The 14,628-nt window shown below is 50.4% G+C and overlaps 1 protein-coding gene across 1 annotated transcript in view; it reads left to right on the plus strand.

Moving 5' to 3' along the window:
- Positions 1 to 14,628, plus strand: part of spmip4 (sperm microtubule inner protein 4) — a 191,182-nt gene that overhangs the window by 51,201 nt on the left and 125,353 nt on the right. The window lies entirely within an intron of this gene.

Consider the following 14,628-nt stretch of genomic DNA (forward strand, 5'->3'; position numbering starts at 1 on the left):
TCCTGTGGAATTTAAATCTTTCTGCTATCAGCAGCGGTGTAGGATTTAGGTGTTCCTGTAGGATAGCAACAATTTCGTTAAAATTCTTCGCCTTCGGTTTGGCTGGAGTAATCAGGTCCCGCAATAGGCCGTACGTTCTTGCGCCCAATAAATTTACCAATACCGATGCCTTTTCCCCTCGGCTATTTCGTTTGCCTCGCAATATACCTCGACTCTTTCCACATACGTGGTCCAGTCTTCTATTGCATTATCGAAGGCAGTGATATCGCCAGTCTTTGGCATCTTGAAAATCTAAGATGGCGTCTCCCGCGCTTTTCCTTCTTCCCCGCCGAGTTAAGATGGCGCCTCCCGCGCTTTCCCGCCGCTGCCGCTGCTGTCAACGCCGCTCTCCGCGGTATTTTTATTTTTAACCATTCCCATCGTGGAGCGGACCCTCTGGGACACTTCCCTCCCTCTTCTTAGGTCCGAACGCTGCCCGGCTGCGAAGCACCGGCCGCGCCCTGTGTGCTCCACCCTCTCTCTCTCTCTGCTTCCCAACTCGCTGCCCGGCCCCGTTGCAGAGCCACCCGATCGAGCTCTAGCCCGCCGCAGCCCAGGAAGGATCAGTGCACTACCTGCCACCAGCCCGATTAGCTGGGAAACCACAGACTGGGGAACGAAGCCTGGCTCTTGACAGTCTCCCCTGCAAGTTTTCAATCCGATGATTTGGAGGGCAGTTGCCCACGGTCGACGCCCGTTTCTCGAGTTTCTTTGTGTGGTAAACCACTTTTATCGTTCACTATCGTTACACTATGGTTATCACTGTTTATATCGTTACACTATGGTTATCACTGTTTACACTGTTGTATCACTACACAAGGTCACCTCTTGCCACGCTGTTATACCTGGGCTGACCACAGCTGACTCCGCCCATGGCTCCGCCTGCTTGCCCAGGTATAAAGGTGGTCGACTGGCTGGTATTCCTCCTTGTTGGATCCGATCACCCACGAGGGTGGGCTCTGTTATTTAGCCAATAAAAACCTATAGTTACTAACTTAACTCATCGCTTTTCATGAACTGAATTGATAGGTATATCAATTTTATTGGCTAAATTTTGAAATGTCTACAACGGAGCAGCCAAACGACCAGTCGGACGTACAGCCCCAGCCAAACGGCCATCCACAACAGCCCCAGCAGCCGGCCTGGCTACGAGCCCTCCGGCCGCCGTACCTGGCTCTAAACCCACAGGCTGCGAATTCAGCCCTCGACTTCGAACACTGGCTGAGCTGCTTCGAAGCCTACCTGGGAGAATCCGGCGTGCCTCCGGCATCCAAACTAAGAGTTCTGACCGCTCAGGTGAGCCCTAAAGTATTTGCACTCATCCGGGACATTGCCACATACGAGGACACCCTCAACCTGCTAAAAGAACAGTATCGGAGCCCTGTAAACTCAATGTACGCCAGGCATCTCCTAAGATCCCGCTCGCAACAGCCAGGAGAGTCGGTTGATGATTTCTTACGGGCGCTGCAAATACTCGGCAGGGACTGTGACTTTAAAGCCGTAACAGCTGCAGAACATACAGATGGAAACATCCGAGATGCCTTCGTGAAAGGCCTTCGGTCAGACTACTCACGGCAAAGACTGCTGGAATCAAAGGACCTCGACCTGAAAACAGCTGCTATCCTCGCTCGCTCCTTGGAAGTGGCCCATCGGGACCTCGAGGCGTACTCCAGGTACTGTGCTGCGCGACCCTGGGACTCGGGCCCAACCCCGGCCGCAATACCCCTCACACCGCCGCCTCTGGGACCTACCACAGCGTCGGTGTCCCGGAACCGATCGGGACCGCCACCCCCGGTACCGGCTGCGACATCGGAGCCCCGCGATCGGGCCGCCGGCTGCTTCTTCTGTGGCCAGGCGAAACACCCGAGGGCGCGCTGCCCTGCAAGAAACGCGACCTGCTCCGACTGCCACAAGAAAGGCCACTTCGCGAAGGCCTGCAGGGGGAAAGCCACAGACGCCAGCAGTGCCTCATGCAAGTTGTGGGGGTGGCCATCTTTCATCAAGGCCACAGATGCCAGTATCCCCTCGTGTGAGTCGTGAGGGCGGCCATCTTTGACCAAGGCCACCGACGCCGGCAGTGCCTCATGTGAGTTGTGGGGGCGGCCATCTTCTCCGCCATTTTATTCAACGTCGCGGGCGCCGCCATTTTGTTCACCACACTCGACCGCCACCTTGTCTCCAGACCTGACCACCGCCTCACCCACAGACTACAGCAGCTCGCTCAGCCATACACTAGCCTCCGTCACACTTGACCAAGCTTGCCCGCATCACCTGTCCAAGTCCATGATGGACATCAAAGTAAACGGCCACGCCACGACCTGCCTGTTCGACAGCGGAAGCACGGAGAGTTTCATCCATCCAGACACGGTGAGCCACTACTCCCTCACTGTCCGGCCAACGCGCAACTGGATCTCGATGGCGTCGAGGTCCCATTCTACAGACATCAGCGGCTACTGTGTTGTGACCCTGTCGGTTAGGGGCACGGAGTATAAAAATTTTAAACTTCTCGTCCTGCCCCAGCTCTGCGCTGCCGTGCTACTAGGGCTGGATTTCCAATCCCACCTTCAAAGTGTCACTTTGGCATACGGTGGACCCCTCCCCCCACTCACAGTCTACAACCAGCAGCTTTTAAACTGCCCACCGCGTACCACCTGCGGCCTATCCACCCTCAAGGTCCCGCCCCCCTCCCTGTTCGCTAACCTCACCCGCGACTGTAAACCCGTCGCTACCAAGAGCAGGCGGTACAGCGCCGGGGACAGAGCTTTTATTAGCTCCGAGGTGCAGCGACTCCTGAAGGAGGGCATCATCGAGGGAAGCAACAGCCCCTGGCGTGCCCAGGTCGTAGTGGTTAAGACCGGCGATAAACACCGCCTGGTCATCAACGACAGCCAAACCATAAACCGGTACACCCAGCTGGACGCATACCCCCTTCCCCGCATATCTGATATGGTCAATCAGATTGCACAGTACCGGGTATTCTCTACCATCGACCTTAAGTCGGCCTATCACCAACTCCCTATCCGCCCTGAGGACCGCCAGTATACTGCCTTCGAGGCGAATGGCCGCCTCTACCACTTCCGTAGGGTTCCCTTCGGCGTCAGCAACGGGGTTTCGGTCTTCCAAAGGGAGATGGACCGGATGGTTGACCAGAACGGGCTGCATGCCACGTTCCCTTATCTAGATAACGTCACCATCTGCGGCCGCGACCGGCAGGGCCATGATGTTAATCTGGAGAGATTCCTCCGTACGGCCCAACGGCTGAACCTCACCTACAATAAGGAGAAATGTGTGTTTAACACCTCGCGCCTTGCCATCCTCGGCTGCGTAGTAGAGAACGGAGTCATCGACCCCGACCCCGAAAGGATGCGCCCCCTCATGGATCTTATCCTCCCCCACTGTCCAAAGGCGCTGAAGAGAACCCTGGGGCTCTTCGCCTACTATGCCCAATGGGTGCCCAATTATGCGGACAAAGCCAGACCCCTCATGAAGTCCACCTCCTTCCCCCTGACGGCAGAAGCATGCGCAGCCTTCTCCCTCATAAAGGGAGACATTGCTAAGGCCACAATGCACGCGGTGGATGAGTCTATCCCTTTCCAAGTGGAGAGCGATGCATCCGACTTCGCCCTAGCTGCAACCCTTAACCAGGCGGGGAGACCTGTGGCCTTCTTCTCAAGGACCCTCCAGGGCCCTGAGATCCAACACTCTTCGGTCGAGAAGGAGGCCCAGGCGATCGTGGAGGCAGTACGACGCTGGAGGCATTACCTGGCAGGCAAACGATTTACCCTCCTCACCGACCAGCGCTCGGTCGCTTTTATGTTTAATAACAAGCTGAGGGGCAAAATCAAGAACGACAAGATCTTGAGGTGGAGAATCGAGCTCTCCACCTACGATTATGATATCTTGTACCGGCCTGGTAAACTGAACGAACCCCCAGATGCTCTATCACGAAGTACATGCGCCAACGCGCAAATTGATAGACTGCAGACCCTCCACAACGACCTCTGCCACCCCGGGGTCACCAGACTTTACCACTTCATTAAGGCCCGCAACCTGCCCTACTCCATCGAGGAGGTCAGGACCATGACCAGGAACTGCCAGACCTGTGCCGAATGCAAACCGCATTTCTTTATGCCGGACAGAGCAAGCCTGATCAAGGCCACCCGCCCCTTCGAGTGCCTGAGCATCGATTTTAAGGGGCCCCTCCCGTCCTCTGACCGTAATGTGTACTTCCTCAACATTATTGATGAGTACTCCCGCTTCCCCTTTGCCTTCCCCTGCCCAGACATGACCAGTACCACGGTCATCAAATGCCTGAACGACCTCTTCGCCTTGTTCGGGTTCCCGAACTATATACATAGCGACCGGGGCTCATCCTTCATGAGCGAGGAACTCCGTCAGTTCCTACTAGCGAGAGGTATTGCTGCTAGCAGGACCACCAGCTACAACCCCCGAGGGAACGGCCAGGTGGAAAGAGAGAACGCGACTGTCTGGAAGGCCGTTCTCTTAGCCTTAAAGTCGAAGGGCCTCCCAACCTCTCGCTGGCAGGAAGTCCTCCCGGCAGCGCTGCATTCCATCCGGTCACTGCTTTGCACTGCCATTAACGCCACCCCCCATGAACGAATGTTTGTTTTCCCCAGGAAGTCGACTACGGGAACCTCGCTACCAAAATGGCTGACTTCTCCAGGGCCCGTCTTGCTGCGAAAGCACATGAGGGCCCATAAAATGGACCCCCTGGTCGAGAGGGTGGACCTCCTGCACGCCAACCCCCAGTACGCCTATGTGGCATACCCAGACGGGCGGGAGGACACAGTCTCCTTACGAGACCTCGCACCCTCGGGCACCCCTGAGACACCACCATTACCCCCCACCACCCCCCCAAATCCAGCCCAGGTAGACGGCATGCCGGAACCCCACGAGCCTTCGCCGACCACGCAGACACCAGCATTAACATCGGATACTGCACCACCGCCGCCGCTGCTGCGCCGATCAGAAAGGCTTACGAGGCCTCCGGACAGACTGACATACCCGAACTGGTAGTACATTTCACCCCGCCGGACTCAAATTTAAACAAGGGGTGAATGTGGTAAACCACTTTTATCGTTCACTATCGTTACACTATGGTTATCACTGTTTATATCGTTACACTATGGTTATCACTGTTTACACTGTTGTATCACTACACAAGGTCACCTCTTGCCACGCTGTCATACCTGGGCTGACCACAGCTGACTCCGCCCATGGCTCCGCCTGCTTGCCCAGGTATAAAGGTGGTCGACTGGCTGGTATTCCTCCTTGTTGGATCCGATCACCCACGAGGGTGGGCTCTGTTATTTAGCCAATAAAAACCTATAGTTACTAACTTAACTCGTCGCTTTTCATGAACTGAATTGATAGGTATATCACTTTGGATTATTTTTTTTTTCTTTTCTGGCTTCGACCTTCAATAACGTCGTCTGAGGTGCTGCCGAGTTGCAGGTAAGTTCGTTTCTTACTCGTCGCCAGTATTAAACCCGTGTGTTAATGGAGACACGGAATGCAGGAGTTGGTTTAACAAGTCTTTACTGAATGGAAACAATCTGGAAACTGAAACTACAGAAGCCTGCCAGGGCTTTTTATACAGGGATGGTCACTGCCGGTACTGCAGTCTGAGACCAGTTATTCCCTTAAAGGGACATACACAACAGTGGACAATTAAACAACTAACGGGAGGAGGCGTCTCCATGAATATCTCCATCCTCAATGATGGTGGAGCCCAGCACACGAGTGCAAAAGACAAGGCTGAAGGATTTGCAACCATCTTCAGCCAGAAGTGCCAAGTGGATGATCCATCTCGGCCTCCTCCTGAGGTCACCACCATCACAGAAGCCAGTCTTCAGCCAATTCGATTCACTCCACGTGATATCAAGAAACGGCTGAGTACACTTGATACAGCAAAGGCTATGAGCCCCGACAACATCCCAACTGTTGTGCTGAAGACTTGTGCTCCAGAACTAGCCACGCCTCTAGCCAAGCTGTTCCAGTACAGCTACAACACTGGCATCTACCCAACAATGTGGAAAACTGCCTAGCTTTGTTGTGTCCACAAAAAGCAGGACAAATCCAATCCGGCCAATTACCACCCCATCTGTCTACTCTCAATCATCAGCAAAGTGATGGAAGGTGTCGTCGACAGTACTATCAAGTGGCACTTACTCACCAATAACCTGATCACCGATGCTCAGTTTGGGTTCCGCCAGGACCACTTTACTCCAGACCTCATTACAGCCTTGGTCCAAACATAGACAAAAGAGCTGAATTCCAGAGGTGAGGTGGGAGTGACTGCCCTTGACATCAAGGCAGCATGTGACCAAGTGTGGCATCAAGGAGCCCTAGTAAAACTGAAGTCAATGGGAATCAGGGGGAAAACTCTCATCTGGCTGGAGTCATACCTAGCACAAAGGAAGATGGTTGTGGTTGTTGGAGGTCAATCATCTCAGCCCCAGGACATCGCTGCAGGAGTTCCTAGGCCCAACCATCTTCAGCTGCTTCATCAATGACCTTCCCTCCATCATAAGGTCAGAAGTGGGGATGTTCACTGATGTTTGCATAGTGTTCAGTTCCATTCGCAACACCCCAGATAATGAAGTTATCCATGCCCACATTCAGAAAGACCTGGACAACATTCAAGTTTGGGCTGATAAGTGGCAAGTAACATTCGTGCCACACAAGTGCCAGGCAATGACTAAACAAGAGAGAGTCTACACCGCCCCTTGATATTCAACGGCATTACCATTGCTGAATCCCCCACCATCAACATCCTGGGGGTCATCATTGACCAGAAACTTAACTGGACCAGCCACATAAATACTGTGACTACAAGAGCAGGTCAGAGGCTGGATAGTCTGTGGCAAGTGTCTCACCTCCTGACTCCACAAAGCCTTTCCACCATCTACAAGGCACAAGTCAGGAGTGTGATGGAATACTCCCCACTTGCCTGAATGAGTGCAGCTCCAACAACACTCGAGAAGCTCGACAACATACAGGACAAAACAGCCCACTTGATTGGCACCCCATCCACCACCAGTGCACTGTGTACCATCTACAAGATACACTGCTGCAACTCGCCAAGACTTCTTCAGCAGCACCTCTCAAGCCCGCGACCTCTACCACCTAGAAGGACAAGGGCAGCAGGTGCATGGGAACACCATCACCTGCAAGTTACGCTCCAAGTTACATACCTTATATTGCCGTTCCTTCATCGTCGCTGGGTCAAAATCCTGGAACTCCCTCCCTAACAGCACTGTGGGAGTACCTTCATCACACGGACTGCAGTGGTTCAAGAAGACGGTTCACCACCACCTTCTCAAGGGCAATTAGGGATGGGCAATAAATGCTGGCCTTGCCAGCGACGCCGACATCCCAGGATCAAAACAAAAAAATCTATGATGTCTCCAAGGCTCTGCTAAGGCATGCATTGACCCACAGGAGCAGATATGCAGACAGAAACATTTCGCAATGGTGAAGGTCATCAATGATTGCACACATTCAGTCTCCCTCAGGCCACGCAGTACCGTACCAAAATAGAAAAGGATATTACTCAATGTGCAAATAATATGTGGGGCTAGATTTTCCAAAATCAGGCGGTGCAGATGCAACATCAGATTTTATTACAGTTATTAGGACTGAATAGATGCCTAACAGTCCCTGTATTGTTTTTTTATTAATTTTTGCTGGGGAATTAAATTACCAACCGGAGGATTCAGGCTGCATCAAGGTTGAACTAGCAGCTAATACATTTTCACCTTATTAGTGGCATTACCAAAAACAACTCCAGTGGCAAAGGACATCGCCCCAAAGACAGTGACATGTTGCTGGGGGTACCCTTCCACAGGCAGCAGCAAGTCAGCACTCTCCCACCTAATTTGACCATAACTGAACCTGATATCCACACAAGCTAACTTTTAGTAGAGTCACTGGACTACAGCCAGGAGCAGGAACATGGCACAGTTTTCCTCTTCAGTGGCACTGAGCCCAATTGTAGTCTCCTTACTACTATCTTGTCTCAGATCAACTAACTCAGCGCACACCAGAGATTGAACCTGGAACCTTCCCAGTATCACATCCTTGAGCCATTTGGGGATTGTTTTCTTATTTCTTGGTCTTCCTTTGTCACAAACCAATCACAACCAAGAGGATAGAAGGTAATCTGCTTCCAGGGCTGCACCATTACTGCATTGTGACTGGACACCAGAAAGTGTGCAACACAGACTCTTGCTTTGATTTTTCACTTCCTGCTACTGAGGCCAGTAACTCACCGTCTGAGGAATCACAGTTGGGAAGGCACAAAATAGTGCTCTGTGTATTCACATTTCAAGATGGTGCATTACCGTGCTGCTACGTTATGTCATTTGTGCAACAGAAGTACTTCCCAAAGACCTGTGACAATTCCTTAAATTAGAGTATCAATTCTAATTTTATTTAACGTTTTTCCCCTTCCTAAAAAAAAGTGTAAATTAACAATTCTGGAATGCCAATTTCAGTGAGCTACATCACCCACATAGTAATTCAGATATATTGGGGCAGAAATTCGGGTCGGGGGCTTGCCACGCGTGCAAGCCCCTGATATGCACTTACCCGACGCGCCTGCCGTTCACCTCCAGGGACGCCTGGAATTCCTTTTTGAAACAGAAGAATCCCGGGCAGCGTCTGACGTCACGCCACCCAGGAGTGCAGCCAGCGTGAAGCCTGTAGCGTGCTGTGCAACTGAGACACACCCCTTGAGGTCTCAGTTTAATAGGACACGCCCCCAATGTTTCTCACAAGCTGAAAAGCATTTTTACATGCAGAGCAGCATTTCAAATAGGTTTTTGGTATTTTTATGAAGCTTTTGGTAACTTTTATAAACGTTTACATTATTTTGAACAATCTGAAGTAGTTTTAAACAGAATTAAAGCAATTTAAAGACTTTTAAAAGCCCTGAAAGAATTTTTTTCATTCCATTTATTTATTTAGCAACGTCGTCGTCATACGTGTCTTCACACTGTTCCCTTTGGGGAACTGTATGAAGTGGTGGAAGGATTTATGGCTGTGATTAACGCTCATTCCGTGACCGTAACCATCTTTGAACCAGCCATTAGGGTGGTTAGTCCTATGGCGGGAGGGTTTTACGGGCTCCCACAAGCTATACGAGGAGGGGGGGCCACCCACACCCACGGACGCAAATATCCCACTGGATGTCAACCCAGAATTTAGAGCCGGAGCTCCGACTCCACTTGCCGGGACTGTCTGGAGCGGGGTTCGAAACCCTACCCCGTCTGGCCCAGCGGCGGGGATCCTACCGCTACGCCAAAGGCCCAATCCGATTAGCAACGTGGAATGGCTGGAATGAGCACAATTTACGGCATTAAAAGAACTCACAATTGAACTGATGATGACCTCAGCAATCTCCTCAACGAGGTGGAGGCGCAGCACCTGTTCATCATTGGTAATGAGAAGTCAAAGGCGCCGCAAAAAGGACAGATGATAGCTTGGTCTTTCAAGTGGCAGCATAGGGCTCCAGTCACGGGGAGGGAAAAGGCGCAGGAAACGTATGGGTGTCACCTTTTGCGCGGAGTGGGCCTTTTGCGCAGCGGTAAGCATCCCTGCCGCTGGGCCAGAAGGAGTAGGGTTTCGAACCTCGCTCCAGACAGTCCCGGCAAGTGGAGTCGGAGCTCCAACTATAAATTCTGGGTGGACATCCAGCGGGATACTTGCGTCCGCGGGTGTGGGTGGCCCCCCCCCCTCAGATGGGTTGTGGGAGCCCGTAAAACCCTCACACCATAGGACTAACCACCCTAATGGCTGGTATGAAGATGGTTATGGTCACGGAAGGAGCGTTAACGTGGCCAGAAATCCTTCCACCACTTCATACAGTTCCCGAAAGGGAACAGTGTGAGGATACGTACGACGATGACCTCTTGCGCAATGCACCTCCTTGGACCCTCAGTCGCAGATGCGAGGGGGCAAATCGTGCAATTGTTAAATTTTTCATTTTATTGACATGTAAAATGTTGGCCCAGTAATTCCGTTCCAAACGCGTGAGTACGGTCGGGGTACTCACGCGTCTGGCTGGAGGAAATGCCGGTTTTCAGCATGCACAGCGCATGCGGGGAAAACCGGCATTTCCTGTCCTCTGAACGAAGGGGTTCAGAGGCAGAACGCGTGCGACTGCACAGGCAGCACGTGCGCAGTAAAATTCGCCGGTTTCACTCATGCTTTCAGTGAGGTTAAGTCCTTACAACTTACACATGAAAAAAGCATGAGTACAGTTGCTCCAGAGGCTGCGGAGGAAGATATATTTTATCGTGGAGCTTCTGAAAGGCAATATTTTTGTTTGGGAAAGGGAGGAAAGTTATTTTAAGAAATGCTGAGGTAAGTTTTAAAGTTTATTTTTGTTTTTTAAAACGGGTTTTCAGTACTGTAGGTAGAAGGAGCAATTGTGGCTATGTGAATTGAATTTGCTGTGTTTATTAAATGTGAAAATGACTCCAACATTTTTAAGAAAGAAACTTTTCATCAGTAATATATTCTTTTAAGTAATTATGTATGTATGTCTGTATATATTCCTTTGCGTATATGTATGTATATATTCCTTTACTTATGTGTATGAATGTATGTATTTAATTATGACTTTCAGAGAAAGTAACTTATTGGAAAATCATAATTAAATACATACATTCATACACATAAGTAAAGGAAAATATACATATACGTAAAGGAATATATACGGACATACATACATAATTACTTAAAAGAATATATTACTGATGAAAAGTTTCTTTCTTAAAAATGTTGGAAATGTTACATTACTCATTTTAGAACAGTCATTTTCACGTTTAATAAACACAGCAAATTCAATTCACACAGCCACAATTGCTCCTTTTACCTACAGTACTGAAAACCCGTTTAAAAAAAAATAATAAACTTTAAAACTTACCTCATCATTTCTTAAAATAACTTTCCTCCCTTTCCCAAACAAAAATATTGCCTTTCAGAAGCTCCACGATAAAATATATCTTCCTCCGCAGCCTCTGGAGCAACTTTACACATGCTTTTTTCATGTGTAAGTTGTAAGGACTTAACCTCACTGAATCCATGAATGAAATCGACGAAGTTCACTGCGCACACGCTGCCTGTGCAGTCGCACGCGCTGTGCCTCTGAACCCCTTCGTTCAGAGGACAGGAAATGCCGGTTTTCCCCGCATGCGCTGTGCATGCTGAAAACCGGCATTTCCTCCGGCCAGACGCGTGAGTACCCCAACCGTACTCACGCGTTTGGAACGGAATTACTGGGCCATTGTGTATTTTTGTGTAAAACATTTGGTAATAGAGATTTTTAATTAATATTTTAATAGTCAGTGAATAACTTTTGACAATAAATGTCTCTGGATCCAATATATGTCCTTTTTTGGCAAGTACGGTGTTTGATTAGAAAGTAGAACAGAACAGTTTAATAGCTAAATATTACATGGTCTTTTTTCAGCTATAGAATACTGTGTCAATCCAAGAAATATAACCCAAATTTAAGAGATCTGAAATAAAAGCAGAAAATGCTGGAGATACTCAGCAGGTCAGGCAGCATCTGTGAAGAGAGAAACAGAGTTAACGTTTCAGGTCGATGACCTTTCATCAGAACTGGAAAAAAGCAGGAAATGGAACAGATTTTTAAGCAAGTGCAGGGGCTGGGAAATGGGGGAGGGGATGAAAGAACAAAAGGGAAGGTCTGTGATAGGATAGAAGGCAGGAGAGATTAAGAGACATTAAGAGAGATTCAAGGCAAAAGGAGATGGCAATGGAACAGGTTAAGAAACAAAGGATGGCTCTAGATGAAGTGTGAATTGCACTGGCAGAATGAAAGACAGCTGCCATGTGGGAGAGAAGAAAAAAAGACACAGGCAAAAAGCATGGATGAAAAATATATATATGATACTCAGCGCTCCTCGAACCACTGCTCTCGCCATATCCTGAAATCCACGCTGAATGCCATGCGACGCCAGATGAACACCCTCAACCTCTCTCTTCAGCAGCACCGACTCACTATCTCAAAGCTGCCCTGCTCCGCAGTTCCATTTCATCCTTCGCCTCATCCGGCGCTTTAACAAAAAACTTTTTTTCTTCCTGTCAGATGTCAAGGATCACAAGCTTCAACAGCTCTTGGACACCAATGCCCCTCCGGAACCTTCTTCCCCTTCACTTTCCTCTGACCCCATCCCTTCTCCCAATTTCACCCCTTGCCGCGTTTTCACTATCCCCTCTGACCTTCCCCTCTCTGACCACCGAACGATCAGTCCTTAGCAAAGGCCTGAGCTTCATTCCCTTACACCCCCATCTCAATTAATTTCTAGCTCGGCATGACGCTGAGCTCTTTTTCCACCGACTTCGTCTCCATGCCCACTTCTTTGGCGAGGAGTCTTCCCCCCGCACGGCTGACACTTTCTCCCGCTTTCAGAATTCTCGTTCTACCTGGACCCCTCCCTCTGGCATCTTAACCTCTCTAGATCTAATCATTGCAAACTGCCAGCGTGACCTCGGCCGTCTCCATTTCTCTGCTCCCCTCACTCACTCCAACCTACCTCCCTCTGAACTTGCAGCACTCCATTCTCTCAGGTCCAACCCCGACATTGTCAATAAACCTGCTGACAAGAGTGGTGCTGTTGTTGTTTGGTGTACCAACCTCTACCTCGCGGAAGCTGAACGCCAACTCTCCAACACCTCCTCCTACCTCCGCCTGGACCATGACCCCACCACCGAACATCAAGCCACTGTTTCCAAGACTGTCACTGACCTCATCTCCTCTGGAGAAAATTCCCCCATGGCCGCCAACCTCATAGTTCTCCAACCCCGCACAGCCCGCTTCTACCTCCTTCCCAAGATCCACAAACAGGACTGCCCTGGTAGACCCATCGTTTCAGCCTGTTCTTGCCCCACGGAACCTATCTCTTCCTATCTCGATGCTATTTTTTCTCCCCTTGTCCAGTCTCTTCCCACCTACATCCACGACTCGTCCGACACCCTCCGCCACTTTAACAGTTTCCAGTTTCCTGGCCAGAACTGCCTCCTTTTCACTATGGACGTACAATCCCTCTACACCTCCATCCCCCACCAGGATGGCCTGAAGGCGCTCCGCTTTTTCTTTGAACAGAGGCCCAACCAGTCCCCATCCACCACCACCCTCCTCCGCCTGGCTGAACTTGTTCTCACATTGAACAACCTCTCCTTTGACTCCACTCACTTCCTCCAAATCAAAGGTGTTGCTATGGGAAACCGCATGGGTCCTAGCTATGCCTGCCTTTTCGTGGGATATGTGGAACACTCTTTGTTCTAGTCCTACTCAGGTCCCCTCCCTCACCTTATGTTCTTATGTTCTCACCTCTTTTTCCAGTACAATGATGACTGTATCGGTGCCGTTTCCTGCTCTCGCCCTGAACTAGATAATTTCATTCACTTTGCTTCCAATTTCCACCCTTCCCTCACCTTCACATGGTCCATCTCCGACTCTTCCCTTCCCTTTCTCGACTTCTCCGTCTCCATCTCCGGGGATAGATTATTGACAAACATTCACTACAAGCCCGCTGACTCCCACAGCTACCTGGACTACACTTCCTCCCACCCCACTTCCTGTAAGGACTCTATTCCATTCTCCCAGTTTCTCCATCTCCGCCACCTCTGCTCTGACGATGCCACCTTCCATACCAGTGCTTCCGACATGTCTTCCTTTTTCCTCAACCGAGGAGTCCCCTCTATTGTGGTTGACACGGCCCTTGACCGTGTCCGTTCTATCTCCCGCACTTCTGCCCTAACCCCTGCCCCTCCCTCCCAGAACCACGATAGAGTTCCCCTTGCCCTCACCTTTCACCCCACTAGCCTCCACATTCAATGGATCATCCGCCGCCATTTCCACCACCTCCAGCATGATCCCAACACCAAACACATTTTCCCCTCACCTCTCCTTTCAGCATTCCGAAGGGACCACTCCCTCCGCGACACCCTGGTCCACTCCTCTATCACCCCCAACACCCCTTCCCCTTCGCCCGGCACCTTCCCGTGCAAGCGCAGGAGATGCAACACATGCCCTTATACCTCCCCCCTTCCCACTGTCCAGGGCCCCAAACACCCCTTCCAGGCGAAACAGCGATTTACTTGTACTTCTTGCAATTTAATATACTGCATTCGCTGCTCACGATGCAGTCTCCTCTACATTGGGGAGACCAAACGCAGATTGGGTGACCGCTTTGCGGAACACCTCCGTTCAGTCCGTAAGGGGGACCCCGAGCTTCCGGTCGCCTGTAACTTTAATTCTTCTCACCACTCCCACTCAGACCTCACCGTCCTCACCCTCTTGCATTGTTCCACTGAAGCTGAGCAGAAGCTCGAGGAACAGCACCTCATCTTTCGATTAGGCACTTTACAGCCTTCCGGACTCAACATAGAGTTCAACAATTTCAGATCATAACCTCGGCCCCTATTATATATATATTTTTCATCCACACTTTTTGTCTGTGTCTTTTTTTCTTCTCTCCCACATGGCAGCTGTCTTTCATTCTGCCAGCGCAATTCACACTTCATCTAGAG

The sequence above is a fragment of the Somniosus microcephalus genome, chromosome 5 (assembly GCF_052327205.1).
Source record: "Somniosus microcephalus isolate GS21.2 chromosome 5, FLI_Smic_1.0, whole genome shotgun sequence".
NCBI classification, from domain to species: domain Eukaryota; kingdom Metazoa; phylum Chordata; class Chondrichthyes; order Squaliformes; family Somniosidae; genus Somniosus; species Somniosus microcephalus.